This window comes from Papaver somniferum, chromosome 10 (genome assembly GCF_003573695.1).
Source record: "Papaver somniferum cultivar HN1 chromosome 10, ASM357369v1, whole genome shotgun sequence".
NCBI classification, from domain to species: Eukaryota; Viridiplantae; Streptophyta; class Magnoliopsida; order Ranunculales; family Papaveraceae; genus Papaver; species Papaver somniferum.
In genome coordinates, this window is record NC_039367.1 from 35,129,258 (window position 1) to 35,133,913 (window position 4,656).

Sequence of the window (4,656 nt, forward strand, 5' to 3'; positions counted from 1 at the left end):
AATCTGACATATATTCTTCAACAGTTCGTGCCCCCTGCTGAATGTTTTGTAATTTGATGAAAAGTTGCTGCATAAAGTCTCTAGGTAAGAACTTATCCCTGATCAAAGTTTTCATACGTTTCCAAGTACGTATTTTCGGTTTGTTAGCGTTTCTACGATCATCACAGATCTTATCCCATCAAGATGCAGCTCCTCCTTTGAGTTTGTATGTCACAAGTTTAACCTTAGAATCTTCAGGGACTTCCATGAATTCGAAAAAAGCTTCTACCTCAAAGAACCAATCAGTTAGTTCTTCAATACGAAAATTTCCAGAGAAGTTGGGAATATCAGCTTTTAGTTTATATTCTGGTAAAGAACTGTAAGGGTTGTGACCAGTTTTTAAACGTCGTTCTTCAATCCAATTCTTCTCTAGATCGTTCTCACCATCTTCATCATCACTGTCAAGTGCAGGAGAAACTATCTTCTTCTTTGAATGACCTATGAAGCCTTCATACAGTTTCTTAATGTTTAAAGTACGCAATACATCTTCAGGTACTTCATCATTCTGTAAAAACTGAAGTATATCTTCTTTAGTTTTTCCTTCTAAGTCTACAAGCTCAGGCATATCCAAATCTAGATTTATATGTTTTGCAACCTTCAAAAGTTGATTCTGCATGGTTTCAAGCTTGGTATCTCTTAACCCTAATTTGTCCTCCATGGAATTCTCAAGAGCTTCAGTAATGTTTTTTGCCAAAATCTCGGTATGAGATTTGATGAGAGCTTCGATTGCTGCTAGAGTAACTGGTTGAGCAGTCATATTTTTTTAGTTTTTTTTTTTTTGTATACGAAAAGGAACTAAAAAATGACTGAAAGGTGTTGCGGAAGCGAAGTAAGGATCAAGTTATAGGATGAAAACCTAAAACTAAGCGGTTGATACCAACTAATGTGGAACAAGGTAAAAGAAAGCAATACTAGATTGCTATAAGCAAGAAGAGAATTCAAGCAAGAAGAGAAAGATAAGTTTTGTGTTTAATAATTTGATTGAGTAATAGATAGCTCTTACAAGACTTAGACCTTGTTTGTTTGCAGCTGACTCGGTGTCTGGATCTGAGTCAACCCCTGACTCGCACCGAGTCAGCACTTAGACTGTTTGGTTTGCATTTTTTATAACATCTGACTCGGCATCTGAGTCGTGCCTAACCCCTGACTCGGTCCCTGTAGAGTCAGGCATGGAAATGCTCCTGAGTCGGTGCCTATTACCCCTGAGTTATAGAAATTGACAAAAATGCCCTCGATATTATATCAAAAAATTACATTTCTTCTTTTCTCATTTTCTTCGTTTGTTCCGTCAAGAGGAGAGATGGGAGATAAGCAACCAAACCCGATCTCCATCATCGCCCTCATCTGATATCTCCTTCGTCTTCAACTGATATTATCCTTCATCACCTCATCTCATCTTTTGATCTGTTTCATATCATCTAAAAGCTTCCTTTTGAATCATCATCATCTTCAGGTATAATATCCTGGTTAGTGCTACCAAATCATCAGGTATAATTCTTCATCATCATTGTTATTGTAATTGCTAATAATTTTGTTTTTCTTTTTCTGCTATCTCAGATTAGGGTTCTTCGTTTTCATTTTAATTTTTTTTATTAGGGTTTGTTCTGCTATATTGAATTAGGGATTGAGTATGTTAATTGTAGGTTCTTCTGGTGATAGATCTTGGGTTCTATCAATTAATTTTTCTGGCGTTTCTACTGAATCTTGGGTTCTTGTTTACTGATTTCTCTCTGAAGTGATAGATCTTTTCTGGGTTTCTTATGGTTTCTGTAATTACGTAGTTTGAAGGAGCTCAAATGAATCAGGGGATATAAACCTCTAAACAAAACGTCGCACCAAGTGTTCGATAAAATACATGACTGAAAAAAGAAAAAAAAAAGGGTAAAAGATCTTATTGCATTGTTTTCACATTTCAGTAATGGAATGAACGATTTATGGTTGGATTTAGATTTAATTTGATCATTTAGACACGGGTCTACAAATGACTAATAAATGAGTGATTTCTTTGGTTTTTTATAATCTTCCATAGTTTTATTTGATCATTGTATATAAAAATTCTTATTTCTTTTTAAATATCTTATTTTCCACTTAATTAGTCCATGAAGCAGTATCTGGCCGGGAGATGTTTCTGTTTTACAAGCATGGCTTGATGGAAATGCTAGTAATATTTATAGTCCACAGTTATTAGTTAGTATTGACAACGGGTTGATATGTGTGGTAATACTTATAATTTTTTTTGTTAGTCCTTCATATCACTACGGAAGAAATGAGACCTTGAGATAAATTGTCTGTAAGAATTCCAGTATTAGGCTAACTGTCTTTTGTAATGGCTGTAGACTCGCAGTTCAGAAGATTCGGCTACTTTACATTTTCTATAAATATATATTTATTTTCACATGGGCCTTGTGAATGAGACTAAGGTAATGGTTACAGCCAATGATGATAGTATCACAGTTAAATGTCGGAAGTGAATTGGTTTTGATCCCCATGTGTGTTTCCTAACCTTTGGCTTTTGTTCATCCTATTAGGATAACTTAGCTAAGTTTGTTATGAATGCATTTTATTGAAAATAATGAAAATGGAACTGTTTTAATTGGTTTGTGTTGGTTTAAAGAGGTTTATGAAAGATTTTGAATATTGGTCTCTGTAGCATTAGGTATATAAGTGATAAGGCAGTAGTTTCCTTTCCAGAGTTTGAACTGAATATTTCTTATGCTAAAGGTTCCCTATTGACGGGTGGTTGACCTTTCTATGCTTTTCTCATTTGTCCAATCAGATTTGCAATTTGTGAAATCAGACCTGTGTTGCTTTAACTGTTTTAATTGGTTTGTGTTGGTTTAAAGAGGTTTATGTACTGTGTACTAGAGTATTTATGAACGTATGTGATAGCACCATCTAATGTGCAACGCGGCTTTTGATGCAGAGACCTCGACATTAGTTTGAAAAAATGATGATGTGCTAGCGCCATCTAAGCCTTTTACCTGCTATGTGTTTTCTCTTATTGTACTCTTCTCTTTTTGGAAAACATTTGCTTATACAAATGTTGTTTGGTTGCATTTTAGGGCTAGTTCGCATATAACCTTATACATTATCTCAGTAGGCAGACATTTGTTTCCATCACTGGATCCTAAAGCAGGTATTTTTTTCTCGGCCTTTCTCCCGTTACATATAAAATAACAATGTAGATTTTTTGAAGTCAAGTTAATCTTTCATCCATAATGAGGACAACAATGCTGATTGCAAAAAAAAGAAAGATACTCTGTTTACTTTCTCAGTAGTTAGCACACTCTCTTATGTTTCAAATTACCCACGTCTTGTATTGTTTTACTTTATGCTAGTTCTCTATGGAGAAAAAAGAAGATGAAAAAGCAAATAAGATAACTTTTAGGAGCATCCCAGCATTTAGAGGATTATTTATTGACCAATGTTTGGCACAAGCTACCGAGCATGGGTTTTCTGGAACTTCTTTGAAGCAAACTTCGTGGGGAAATTTGTGCAAATACTTTTCTGAGAAGTATGACTGCACTATCACCCAAAAGAAATTGAGAAACCACTGGGATTACTTGCGCACCCAATATGTCACTTGGTCCCGTCTCTTAGCAAGAACCAGGCATGGGTACAACGCGGAGACGAACACTTTTGATTGGAGCGAAGAGCAGTGGATTGAATTAGACAAGGTAAGAGATTGTTTTGGCTTTCTTTGTTGATGTTCTAATCCATGAGGTTTGAGTGACAACAAAGGTGTCTAGTTTCCAGTGCATGCTACTTCTCTATTTTTTTTTAGTGTCTCACTGCACACAGCCATAGTTTTTTTAGTTACTCTCAATTTGTTTTAACTTAAAGAAGCAACAACATCTATTTTATCTTTGGCATCACCTATCCTTGAACTTTTCAGTTTTGATTTTTTTGTAATCTTATTTTTCTAGGTTGTAATACAGCTCTAGATACAGTCAGATTCGGTGTTTTTTTTCTGATGTTACATCAATCAGCTGAACATATTTATTGATTTTACTTTCTAATTGATGCAGACAATCAAAAACGCCAGTCAATTCAAGAACAAGGAACTGGAAGATGCAGAGAAGTTGCAGAATTTATTCGATGGGAAGTTCTCTACTGGAGTTAATAGGGATACGCCTGGAAGAACGGAACCACCTTGTTCAGCTGGAACTTCTACAACTAATGGATCTGAATCTCGTACAACTCATGGAAAAGAACAAAATCATGAGGATGACAACGAGGTTGATTCTAGTCTCAATGCAAAGGGGAGTGGCAGGAAAAGGAAGAAGGAAATGGAGGAAGCATCAAGTGATCTATTAACTGAGAAAGTTTGTTCTATTGTAACATCGATGGAGACTCATCTTCAACATAAGAAACTTGCTCTAGAAAAGGATAACGCGACCGAATTCATGAAAGCTTTGGATAATTTACTTGAGAATGATTGTATCACAATGGATGAGTATTTGAGCATAAGTTTAAAAGCTTCAGAGATGCCTGGTTGGCAGAAATTGTTTGTCAGTTTGAAAAGCAATGAGCTTCGTGTTGCCTTTGTACACAAGCTTTTAAAAGAACGTTGAGAAATCTTACGTGATGAGATAGCTAGTCTCCTTTAGATTTGTT

At 35.5% G+C, this 4,656-nt stretch overlaps 1 long non-coding RNA gene across 1 annotated transcript; it reads left to right on the forward strand.

Annotated features, from left to right (window-relative positions):
- Nucleotides 1–1,421: 1,421 nt before the first annotated feature.
- Nucleotides 1,422–3,461, forward strand: LOC113317892. The gene is made up of 3 exons (XR_003344088.1): nucleotides 1,422–1,527; nucleotides 3,102–3,175; nucleotides 3,378–3,461. It is a non-coding gene; the product is annotated as an uncharacterized LOC113317892 (long non-coding RNA).
- The last annotated feature ends 1,195 nt before the right edge of the window (nucleotides 3,462–4,656 follow it).